The following is a 13988-nucleotide window of genomic DNA, read 5'->3' as shown; positions in this document are numbered from 1 at the left end:
ATTGCATCGCCAATAAAATGCTTCTAAACCCCTCTAAAGAGCCACCAGGGCTATTGAAGTCGTTCCCTACGTCGTTAAGGATGCTACTATGGAAGAATCTAAAAAAATTTGACCCGGACCCCTGGCACCTAAAAAATCCGTGGGCAAACACACACGAAAAACTGGCAAAATTACCTAATTTCTATCGCATCACCAATAAAATTCTCCTAAACCATTCTAAAGCGTTGTCTGCGCTACTAAGTCATTCCCCAGGTCTTTACGGACGCTATTATGGAAGAATCAAAGAAAATTCGACCCGGACCCCTTGAACCTAAAATATTTGTGGGCTAACACACATGAAAAACTTGCAAAATCTCCTAATTTCTATTATGTCACCAAGAAAATGCTCCAAAACCCTTTAATAGCGCCGCCGGGGCTACTGATGTCATTTCCTAGGTAGTTACGGATGCTACTATGGAAGAATCAGAGAAAATTCGACCTGGACCCCCGACACCTAAAAATCCGTGTGTTAACACAAATGAAAAATTGGCAAAATCGCCTAATTCCAATTGCGTTGCCAATAAAATGCTCCTAAACCCTCTAAAGCGTCGTCGGGGCTAGTAGAGTGGTTCCCTAGGTCATTACAGATTGTACTATTGAAATATCCAAGAAAATTCAACCCGGACCCCCAGCACCTAAAAAATCCATGGGCTAACACATACGATAAACTGGCAAAATTGCCTAATTCCTATTGCGTCGCCAATAAAATGCTCCTAAACCCTTCTAAAGCACTGTCGGGGCTACTGGAGTCATTCCCTAGGTCATTGCGGATGCTACTATGGAAGTATCCAAGAAAATTTGACTCGGACTCCCGGCACCTAAAAAATCCATTGGCTAACACACACGAAAAACTCATAAAATTGCCTAATTCCTATTTCATTGCCAATAAAATGCTCCTAAACTCCTCTAAGGCACCTCCGGGGCTACTAGAGTCTTTCCCCAGGTCGTTACAGACGCTATTATGGAAGAATCCAAGAAAATTCAACCCAGAACCCTTGAACCTAAAAAATCTATGGGCTAACACACATGAAAAACTTGCAAAATCTCCAAATTTCTATTATGTCACCAATAAAATGCTCCAAAACTCTTTCAATAGCGCCGCCGAGGCTACTGATGTCATTTCCTAGGTAGTTACGGATGCTACTATAGAAGAATCAGAGAAATTTCGACCCGGACCCCCGGCACCTAAAAATTCGTGTGTTAGCACACATGAAAAACTGGCAAAATCGCCTAATTCCTATTGCGTTGCCAATAAAATGCTCCTAAACCCTTCTAAAGCGCCATTGGGGCTACTAAAGTGGTTCCCTAGGTCATTACGAATTGTACTATTGAAATATCCAAGAAAATTCAACCCGGACCCCCAGCACCTAAAAAATCCGTGGGCTAACACATACGAAAAACTTGCAAAATTGCCTAATTCCTATTGCGTCGCCAATAAAATGCTCCTAAACCCTTCTAAAGCACTATCGGGGCTACTGGAGTCATTTCCTAGGTCGTTGCGGACGTTACTATGGAAGAATCTAAGAAATTCGACCCGAACCCCCGCCACCTAAAAAATCTGTGGGCTAACACACACGAAAAATTGGAAAAATTACCTAATTACTATGGCGTCGCCAAAAAATGCTCTTAAACCCCTCTAAAGTGCCGCCGAGGCTACTGAAATCGTTCCCTAGGTCATTACGTACGCTACTATAAAAGAATCCAAGAAAATTTTGACCCGGACCCCCAGCACATTAAAAATACGTGGGTTAACACACAAAAAAAATTGGAAATATCGCCTAATTTCGATTGCATTGCAATTAAAATGCTCATATACCCCTATAAAGCACCGCCAGAGCTAATGGAGTCATTCCCTAGGTCGTTACAGATGCTACTATGGAAGTATCGGAAAAAATTCAACCCAGACCTCCGGTACCTCAAAATTCATTGGGCTAACACACTCGAAAAACTGGCAAAATTGCCTACTTCCTATTGCGTCGCCAATAAAATGCTCATAAACCCTTCTAAAGCACCGTCGGGGCTACTGGAGTCATTCCCTAGGTAGTTGCGGACGCTAGTATGGAAGTTTCTAAGAAAATTTGACCCGGACTCTCGGCAGCTAAAAATTCTGTTGCTAACACACACGAAAAACTCACAAAATTGCCTAATTCCTATTTCATTGCCAATAAAATGCTCCTAGACCCCTATAAAGCGCCTCCGGGGCTACTAGAGTCATTTCTCAGGTTGTTATGGACGCTAATATTGAAGAATCAAAGAAAATTCAACCCATACCCCCGGCACCTAAAAAATCTATAGGCTAACACACATAAAAAATTGGGAAAATCGCCTAATTCCTATTGCGTTGTCAATAAAATGCTCCTAAACCCTTCTAAAGAGTCGTCGGGGCTACTGAGGTCGTTCCCTAGGTCGTTACAGATTCTAATATGGAAGAATCCAAGAAAATTTGACCCGTACCCCCGGCACCTAAAAAATCTGTAGGCTAACACACACGAAAAATAGGCAAAATTGTCAAATTCCTATTGCATCGCCAATAAAATACTTCTAAACCCCTCTAAAGCACCACCAGGGCTACTGAAGTCATTCCTTACGTCGTTACAGATTCTACTATGGAAGAATCCAAGAAAATTTGATTCGGACCTCTTGCACCTAAAAAATCTGTGGGCTAACATACACAAAAAACTGGCAAAATCTCCTAATTCCTCTTGCGTCGCCAATAAAATGCTTCTAAACCCTTATAAAGCACCGCCGGGGCTAATGAGTTCTTTCCCTAGGTCGTTTAGGATGCTACTATGGAAGAATCCAAGAAAATTCGACCTGGACCCCGGCAACTAAAAAATCTGTGGGCTAACACACACAATCAACTGGCAAAATTGCCTAATTTCCATTGCGTCGCTAATAAAATGCTCCTAAACCCTTCTAAAGCACTGTCGGGGCTACTGGAGTCATTCCCTAGGTCGTTGCGGACGCTACTATGGATGTATCCAAGAAAATTTGACCCGGACTCCCGGCACCTAAAAATTCCGTTGGCTAACACACACGAAAAACTCATAAAATTGCCTACTTCCTGTTTCATTGCCAATAAAAATGCTCCTAAACTCCTCTAAGGCGCCTACGGGGCTACTAGAGTCATTCCACAGGTCGTTACGGATGCTATTATGGAAGTATCCAAGAAAATTCGACCCGGACCCCTTGTACCTAAAATATCTGTGGGCTAACACACATGAAAAACTTGCAAAATCTCCTAATTTCCATTATGTCACCAAGAAAATGCTCCAAAACCCTTTAATAGCGCCGCCGGGGCTACTGATGTCATTTCCTAGGTAGTTACGGATGATACTATGGAAGAATCAGAGAAAATTCGACCCGGACCCCCGACACCTAAAAATCTGTGTGTTAACACAAATGAAAAATTGGCAAAATCGCCTAATTCCTATTGCATTGCCAATAAAATGCTCCCAAACGCTCTAAAGCGTCCTCGGGGCTAGTAGAGTGGTTCCCTACGTCATTACGGATTGTACTATGGAAATATTCAAGAAAATTCAACCCGGACCCCCAGCATCTAAAAAATCCATGGGCTAACACATACGAAAAACTGGCAAAATTGCCTAATTCCTATTACGTCGCCAATAAAATGCTCTTAAACCCTTCTAAAGCACTGTCGGGGCTACTGGAGTCATTCCCTAGGTCATTGCGGACGCTACTATGGAAATATCCAAGAAAATTTGACTCGGACTCCCGGCACCTAAAAAATCCATTGGCTAACACACACGAAAAACTCATAAAATTGCCTAATTCCTATTTCATTGCCAATAAAATGCTCCTAAACTCCTCTAAGGCACCTCCGGGGCTACTAGAGTCTTTCCCCAGGTCGTTACGGACGCTATTATGGAAGAATCCAAGAAAATTCGACCCAGACCCCTTCAACCTAAAAAATCTGTGGGCTAACACACATGAAAAACTTGCAAAATCTCCAAATTTCTATTATGTCACCAATAAAATGCTCCAAAACTCTTTCAATAGCGCCGCCGGGGCTACTGATGTCATTTCCTAGGTAGTTACGGATGCTACTATGGAAGAATCAGAGAAATTTCGACCCGGACCCCCGGCACCTAAAAATCCGTGTGTTAGCACACATGAAAAACTGGCAAAATCGCCTAATTCCTATTGCGTTGCCAATAAAATGCTCCTAAACCCTTCTAAAGCGCCGTCGGGGCTACTAGAGTGGTTCCCTAGGTCATTACGGATTGTACTATTGAAATATCCAAGAAAATTCAACCCGGACCCCCAGCACCTAAAAAATCCGTGGGCTAACAAATACGAAAAACTTGCAAAATTGCCTAATTCCTATTGCGTCGCCAATAAAATGCTCCTAAACCCTTCTAAAGCACTATCGGGGCTACTGGAGTCATTTCCTAGGTCGTTGCGGACGTTACTATGGAAGAATCTAAGAAATTCGACTCGAACCCCCGCCACCTAAAAAATCCGTGGGCTAACACACACGAAAAATTGGAAAAATTGCCTATTTTCTATGGCGTCGCCAAAAAATGCTCTTAAACCCCTTTGAAGCGCCACCGAGGCTACTGAAATCGTTTCCTAGGTCATTACGTACGCTACTATGGAAGAATCCAAGAAAATTTCGACCCAAACACCCGGCACATTAAAAATACGTGGTTTAACACACACAAAAAACTGGCAAAATTGCCTAATTTCGATTGCATTGCAATTAAAATGCTCATAACCCCTCTAAAGCACCACCAGAGCTATTGGGGTCGTTCCCTAGGTCATTACGGATGCTACTATGGAAGAATCGGAAAAAAATCAACCCAGACCTCTGGCACCTAAAAATTCATTAGGCTAACACACGAAAAACTGGCAAAATCGCTTAATTATTATTACGTCGCCAATAAAATGCTCCTAAACTATTCTTAAGAGACGCCAGGGCTACTAGAGTCAATCCCTAGGTCGTTACGGATGCTACAATTGAAGAATCCAAGAAACTTCGACCCGGACCTCCAGCACCTAAAATATCTGTGGGCTAACACACACGAAAAACTTGTAAAATCGCCTAATTCCTATTTCAGTGCCAATAAAATTCTCCTAGACCCCTCTAAAGCGCCTCCGGGGCTACTAGAGTCATTTCGCAGGTCATTACAGATGCTACTATTGAAAAATCCAAGAAAATTCGACCCGGACCCCCGGCACCTAAAAAATCCGTGGACTAACACACACAAAAAACTGGAAAAATTACCTAATTTCTATTGTGTCGCTAATAAAATGCTCCTAAACCCTTCTAAAGCGCGGCTGAGGCTACTGAGGTTGTTTCCTAGGTCGTAATGGATGATACTATGGAAGAATACAATAAAATTATACCCGTACCCCCGGCACCTAAAACATCTGTGGGCTAACACACACAAAAAACTGGCAAAATTGCGTAATTCCTATTGCGTGTCCAATAAAATGCTTCTAAACCCGTCTAAAGTGCCACCAGGGCTACTGGAGTCGTTTCCTAGGTCGTTACGGATGCTACAATTGAATAATCTAAGAAAATTCAATCCAGACCCCCATCAACTAAAATATCTGTGGGCAAACACACACGAAAAACTGGCAAAATCACCTAATTCTTATTGCCTAGCCAATAAAATACTCCTAAACCCTTCTAAAGTGACATCGGGGCTACTAGAGTCATTCCCTAGGTCTTTACGGACGCTACTATGGAAGGATACAAGAAAATTCGACCCAGACCCCTGATACATAAAATATCCGTGGGCTAACACGAACGAAAAACTAGCAAAATTCTCTAATTCCTATTTGATTGCCAATAAAATGCTCCTAAACCCCTCTAAAGCGCATTCGGGGCTACTAGAGTCATTCCCAGGTTATTACGGATGCTACTATTGAAGAATTCAAGAAAATTCAACTCGAACCCCTGGCACCTAAAAAATCTGTGGGCTAACATACACGAAAAACTGGCAAAATTGCCTAATGCCTATTGCGTCGCCAATAAAATGATCCTAAACCCCTCTAAAGCGCTGTCGGGGCTACCAAAGTCATTCCCTAGGTCATTACGAATGCTACAATGGAAGAATACAAGAAAATTCAACACTGACCCCCATCAGCTAAAATATTTGTGGGATAACACACACGAAAAACTAGCAAAATCGCATAATTCTTATTGCGTCGCCAATAAAATATTCCTAAACCCTTCTAAAGTACTATCGGGGCTACTGGAGTCATTTCCTAGGTCGTTACGGATGCTACTATGGAAGTATTCAAGAAAATTTGACTCATAACCCCGACACATAAAAAATCTGTGGGCTAACACACACGAAAAATTGGCAAAATTGCCTAATTCCTATTTTATTGCCAATAAAATGCTCCTAAACCTCTCTAAAGCGCCTTTGGGGCTACTAGAGTCATTCCTAGGTCGTTAAGAATGCTACTATGGAAGAATCTAAAAAATTCGACCCGGACCCCTGGCACCTAAAAAATTTGTAGGCTAACACACACGAAAAACTAGCAAAATTGCCTAATTCCTATTGCGTCGCCAATAAAATGATCCTAAACCCCTTTAAAGCGCCGCCGGAGCTACTGAAGTCATTTCCTAGGTCATTATAGATGTTACTATTGAAGAATCTAGGAAAATTTGACGCAGACCCCTGGCATCTAAAAATCCCTGGGTTAACACACACGAAAAACTAGCAAAATCGCCTAAATCCTGTTGCGTTGCGAATAAAATACTCCTAAACCCCTCTAAAGCGCCGTTGAGGCTACTAGAGTAGTTCCCTAGGTCGTTACTCATGCTACTATGGAAGAATCCAAGGAAATTCAACCCGTACCCCCGACATCTAAAATATTTGTGGGCTAACATACATGAAAAATTGGCAAAATCGCCTAATTCCTATTGCGTCGCCAATAAAATGCTTCTAAACACTTTTAAAGCGCCGTCGGGGCTACTGTAGTCGTTCCCTAGGTCGTTACGGATGTTAATATTGAAGAATCCAAGAAAATTTGACCCAGACCCCCGGCAGCTAAAAAATCTGTGGGTTAACACACACGAAAAACTAGTAAAATTGCCTAATTCCTATTGCGTTGCCAATAAAATGCTCCTAAACCCCTGTAAAATGCCGCCGAGGCTACTGGAGTTGTTTCCTAGGTCGTTACGGATGCTACTATGGAAGAATCCAAGAACATTCAACCCGGACCCCCGGCACTTAAAAAATCTATGGGTTAACACACACGAAAAACTGGCAAAATCGCCTAATTCTTATTGCGTCGTTAATAAAATTCTCCTAAATCCTTCTAAAGCGACACCGGGGCTACTGGAGTCGTTTCCTAGGTTGTTACGGATGCTACAATGGAAGAATCTAAGAAAATTTGACCCGAATCCCCGGCACCTACAAAATCTGTGGGCTAACATACAAAAAACTTGTAAAATCCCCTAATTCCTATTTTATTACAAATAAAATGCTCATAAACCCCTCTAAAGTGCCTCCTGGGCTACTAGATTCGTTATCCAGGTTGTTACAGATGCTACTATGGAAGAATCAATGAATATTCGGCCCAGACTCCCGGCACCTAAAAAATCTGTGGGCTAACACACAAAAATAATTGGCAAAATTGCCTAATTTCTATTGCGTCACCAATAAAATATTTCTAAACCCTTTTAAAGCATTGCTGGGGATACTAGAGTTGTTCCCTAGGTCGTTATGGATGCTATTACGAAAGATTCCAAGAAAATTCGACCCGGACCCGGGCACCTAAAAAATTCGTGGGCTAACACATACGAAAAACTGGCAAAATCGCCTAATTCCTATTGCGTCACCAATAAAATGTTCCTAATCCCTTCTAAAGCGCCGCTGGGGCTACTAGAGTCGTTCCCTAGGTCGTTACAGATGCTACTATGGAAGAATCCAAGAAAATTCGACCCGGACCCCTGGCACCTAAAAAATCTATGGGCTAAAACACACAAAAAACTGGCAAAATCGCCTAATTCCTATTGTATCGGTTGAAAATTGCCTAATTCCTATTTCATTGCCAATAAAATGTTCCTAAACCCCTCTAAAGCACCTCCGGGGCTACTGGAGTCCTTCCCAGGTCGTTACGAATGCTACTATAGATGAATACAAGAAAATTCGACCCAGACCCCTGGCACCTAAAAAATCTGTGGGCTAACATACATGAAAAACTGGCAAAATTGCCTAATTCCTATTGCGTCGCCAATAAAATGTTCCTAAACCCCTGTAAAGCACTGTCAGGGCTACTGAGTCATTCCCTAGGTCGTTACAGATACTACTATGAAAAATCCCACAAAAATTCGACTCGGACCTGTCACGACCCATCCCCGTGGGTTGCGACTGGGTGCCCTAGCTGGACACTCGCATACACTCCTGGTAACCATAATTAAACTTGTCACCTATTTAGGTCACAATGTCTCAGTAGGCAACACGACTTACAAGCTGGCGAGGCTATCATAGCATGTAGGGTCGTCCCATTTTAAATACATATGTGAGCCGACAGGGCTGCCACGATAAAAGGAATGTCCCAGAATATAATTCATACAGAAACAACGAAACATGCATGTATACATAACCCACACACGTATCTACAGACCTCTAAGAGTATAAGTGATAACATATGGCGGGACAGGGCCCCCGCCGTACCCCTGAATAAACAAGTATATACATCAGAGGTTTAGTACCAAAAGCTAGGCTCCGATACAACGGAGCTTCTCCCAAGCTTGCTGAGTGGGATCCTAAGCTGGCAGACTCCCAAAACCTGTGTCAGTACCTGCTGGCATGAAATGTAGCCCCCTAAGAAGAGGGGGTCAGTACGACATATGTACTGAGTATGTAAGCACGTAATAGTATATAAAGAATTACAGTTAAAATAGGGATACAGGGCAAGTATAATATTTAGCTATTCACCGTACCTGCATCTTATAAAACAAAGTCACACATACTATTATCACGTACCATACTCAGCCCGTTCAGGGACTTGGTGTAACAATTATATTGTTCTTCTATCCGGAGCAAATATGTATTATTGGTGCTGTGGAACGCACAGCCCGGTCCATGTATATAGCAGGTACGTGCCGAGGAACGACGGCCCGATCCTTATATCATATCATAATAATGATAATGCCAAGGTACGACGGCCTGATCCATATCTCATATAATAGTGTCGAGGTTTGACGGCCCAATCCGTATAATGCATAATAGTGCCGAGGTACGATGGCCTGATCCATATACATGCATATCATATAACAATACCGAGGAACGACGGCCCGATCCATATATAATGTAATATGCATATACATACATGTAGGACTCATCACCATACCAAATACCCATCAACCATTATCATAGAGTATGCCCAAGAACCCCCAGGTTTAGGAGCTTACACATCCCATCACTATTCAGCCTATAGAAGGCTTGAGAGTCATAGTTCAACTACTTTAGGATCCCTATCATTTAAAAGTAAGTACAGGTTCTGAGACTCCATGAAATAGTCAAGTGAACCATCACTGAAAGCTTAGGAAAGTAATTATCCAAAGTACCCTTTAGATGTCATTAGGGATTACATCAATTGGGGCCTCGGGAACCACAGAAATGTATTAAGACCATGCCATATAGCTCATGTAATCAAGGACACAACTTGTGCAATTGGAAACATATGTTACTGTAGAGACTTTAGATGGAGTCACCTCCAAATCCATGCCCCAGAACTTATGAATGGAGTCACCTCCAGATCCATGCCCTAGATTACCCACGATCCAGTCTCTTTGGAGGTAGGAAAAGACAAGCTTTGCATGAACTACCTTTTTATCAATTCAGTAGGTAGTGGACAAAACTCTTAACTCATACTCAGAGTTTTAGAATGGAACAATTACCAATTTCACATACATAATTCTTACTTCTAAGACATGCCAAAAAGAAGAAAGGGTAGCTTCACATACCTCTTGTGAGTTACTCTTTATCCCGTTCGCCTCGTTGTCCTTTGAACCTATCCAACATAAAATTAATATGAATATCAACCTTTCTTAACTTTCCAGTATCTTAGGTTACACCTTAGTATTAATGGAATCTATTTCCTTAATCGTTTCCTCGACTAGTTCTTTAGTTGTTAAGGTGTTAATGAAAATTGGGCAGCACCTCCCCTACAATGTGCCCTATCCGAATTTCCAATTAGGTCCCTAAGACCTACAGCCAACCAACAACAACCTGCAGCATATGTTTAAGCAATTCACACAACAATATACAACATAAACTTCAAACGACTTATTTAAAAATACGATATCACAATAGGGCATCTAGCCTTTATTTTGTAACGCCTTTAATTATACACAACGAGGGGTCATGTGGCTTCAACCAGCAGCACCCTAACCCAGTTTAAAACACATTTAGGCCCTGCAACCACACATCACACCCCTGCGGCAACCACTCACAAGAACAACACTTTACTTCAACAATAATTCGACTATAATGACTACAATTTGGATTGCTTCGAACGTTAAACATTGATATGACATTTTTACACTTACAGCATCATACAAGGTGCATAATACACACTATGACAACACCATACACTTCAAATTAGAAGGAAATACCTTACCTTATGTTAAACTTGTCAAAACTATCAAAATGTGAATTCTAGACAACTTACTGTCTTGTATTGTCGCTTAGTTTCGAAGGGGTAATTGAGGGAAACAGGATTTGTGTCCTCAATGAAATTTATATACATGTGTCTTAGGGTCGCATACAATTTTGAATTACCCTACAACAATTTTGTACAAAATGATATTCCCAAAATACCAACAGCAGTCCTTGTAAAATTTCTAAAACGAAATCTGGGCAGCAGCTCCCCTATGCTTCACCACCCTTTTTCGAGTAGATAAAAGAAAAGTTGGGTTTTAGAGGCTAAATAAAAGTTATAGTCCTATGAAATAGCTTTCCGAAACATCTTTAATCACTTGAAACGAAGCCTTACAGAAGGAGCTATAGTATCTTCAAAAACGGGTCTGTTAACAAGAAGAAAACCTCCTCTTTTCCCTAATGATAAATCTTATGTTGTTAAACACCGTCATATCACCGTAGGATACCTTAAATAATTAATTCACGGAAAGAAATCGGGCCTTACCTCTCTTGGCCACCAAACCCGTAGCTATACTCTCTCTTGTTCTTGGTTTTTCTCTCAAGTGTTTTTTGAAGAGAGAAGGCTAAAATGTGATAAATTTTCAGCACTTTACACATATATATCCTTTTGGAAGGTGACACGTGTCATCCTCTAAGGGAAACTAGTTTTTGCTCCCTTTCGTAGGTTTGTCATCTCGTCTTATTTTAAGAGCCTATGTAATCCGTACTATGCAAGCTTAGTATGTACTCAACTAGTTTATGTATGTACAACATCCAAGTTGGTTGCTTACATAAGTAAATGGAGTACCACGACTCATTATTCGGCCTCCAACTCTTTCCAGATTCTTATAAACCTATTCCCAACCGTTACTACTTGGGTGGAGTCTCATAGATAACATGTATCCCGCGGCAATATTTTTTTTAAAAAAACATGCTACAATGTACAAAACTACAGGGTGTAACATCCTTCCCCCCTTTAGAACATTCGTCCTCGAATGTTAAATAAAACTTCCCTTAAGACTTTATACACATTGTAGGGAGATTCCTTTCTATTGGAATGACATACATTCTCATCCAAGTAATTAATATACGAGTTCCAGGACTGGGGGTTATCTGTAAATATCGGGAATAGGTACGAATACCTGTATTTCATGTCCTCTTTGTATGCACCTAATCTTTGATGTCATACTATTCAAGTCCTTATTATTAATTCTCCGCACTGTCTTCGATATCATGGCTTCTATCCGTTTATTGCTGGCCTTTAGATCTTATTAACTCTGGCCAGTATGGGATCTCACTTGAAGCCACTTCCCCCCTTTAGGGTGTACCCATGTTACTATTTGTTGTGTTCTACCTTACGCCCTTGTTTCCAATTTTCCAATACGTATGATTCTTTTCCAACACATTCGGTATACTGCACAATATCTATGCCTTATTTTATATCTTCCATACCTTTGGTTGCCTAGGTACAATAACTTAACCTAATCATGAGGTGCTAATCTAGTCTAATTATGGGTACTCGAGTCACGTAGCAATTTATTCGAAGCCACTTTCCATTTATTTTGATCAACAACTAGCTAGGGCTTATAGTCATTTCCAATTCTCAAATAGGCAGTACTTACCTTTTGACGCTCGGTGTCCCAAGCTTTGTCATAGTCCTAGCCTTATCCCAGTGGGTACCACTTTTCCCTTTAATGAATTCACAATGCACTAGTTGTTTTGCAAAGCTACATCCCCTATCTCAAAGGGTCTTATTATCTTTCACGGTGGAGTTACGTATCCATAATACTTTTTTATATCAACAATGCCATGTATGGCCAACGTATATATACATGCATATCATCTCATATCACAGCCACATAGGGCTTCTAGGGGGTCACCCATCCCAATATTACTTTTGCCCAAGCACGCTTAACTTCAGAGTTCTAATGGGATCCGGTACGTTAGTGCTGGTATGATCGTACCCTGCCCCGTGGGGCGCATATCTACCGAAAAAGACGATGACCCAGCAGCTGATCCAGTAGGCCAAGTTGCACCACCCAAGTTACCCTTATATTCTTATTACACAGACCACATCCTATCTTTATCCACTTCCTTACAAGGCTTTACTTATTTTCATAACTATCCTCATTATATTCACATCATATCCTGTTCGCATTCTACCCCATAGTATAACACTTCTTAACCTTTTTCACGATTCTTACTGTGGGTTACTTACCCTTTTTAGTTAGTCTTATCCTTAATATATCGTTCTATCCAAAACTACCAGTCTTTCCTAAATCATTTTCCTTTTATTTCAAGGAAAATTTAGGCAGAGTTTCCTCTGTATTTCTTACTATCTCAACACCTGTACGCAGAAAATGCCAACAATGCCTCACAGGGGAAATACGCATAAAGATACATATATACGTATCATATCACGTCATATTGCAGCCTCACAGGGCGCCAATATCAATAATAGTATAAACTGATGGACTTACCTCATATGTCCAACTCGAACAGCACCTGTTTAGACTTTCCATCTACTTTTCCTTTCAATTTTTAACTTTACATGTCAACTGTAATTCAATACCTTACCTGGCACCTATCATTCGTGCCTTGCTTACCTGCATGCTGTTTAACTTCCAATATCGTCAGTAACCTTTTTCTATCGATGTTGTCCTTCTGCTAAAATCATAAGTTAGTATGAGGAATTTCATTCCCTATGACTCGGCTCTATCGCACGATCATAAATATGAAACAAAGGTAACATCCTAAATATCTTGTAGCCTCTTGTCTATAGATGTGGTGCACAACACACCGATAAATAAGACTCTACTAGACACGGTCTGTAGACACTTCAAGGACGAACTGCTCTGATACCACTTCTTTCACGACCCATCCCCGTGCCCCACGACTAGGTGCCCTAGCTGGACACTCGCATACACTCCTGGTAACCGTAGTTAAACTTGTCACCTGTTTGGGTCACAACGTCTTAGTAGGCAACACGACTTACAAGCCGGCGAGGCTATCATAGCATGTAGGGTCATCCCATTTTAAATACATATGCGAGCCGACAGGGCTGCCACGATAAAGGGAATGTCCCAGAATATAATTCATATAAAAATAACTAAACACGCATATATACACAACCCACACACGTATCTACAGACCTCTAAGAGTACAAGTGATAACATATGGCGGGACAGGGCCCCCGTCGTACCCCTGAATAAACAAGTATATACATCAGAGGTTTAGTACCAAAAGCTAGGCTCCGATACAATGGAGCTTCTCCCAAGCTTGCTGAGTGGGATCCTAAGCTGGCAGACTCCCAAAACC

General features: G+C 41.3%; 1 pseudogene; it reads right to left on the bottom strand.

The window, feature by feature from the left end:
* Positions 1–12516: 12516 nt before the first annotated feature.
* LOC129891031 (5S ribosomal RNA) lies at positions 12517–12636 on the bottom strand (annotated as a pseudogene).
* Between the last annotated feature and the right edge of the window lie 1352 nt (positions 12637–13988).

Source organism: Solanum dulcamara, chromosome 5, assembly GCF_947179165.1.
Source record: "Solanum dulcamara chromosome 5, daSolDulc1.2, whole genome shotgun sequence".
NCBI lineage: Eukaryota > Viridiplantae > Streptophyta > Magnoliopsida > Solanales > Solanaceae > Solanum > Solanum dulcamara.
The sequence above is the reverse complement of the archived record's forward strand: the minus strand, read 5'-3'. Positions and strand labels throughout refer to the sequence as shown.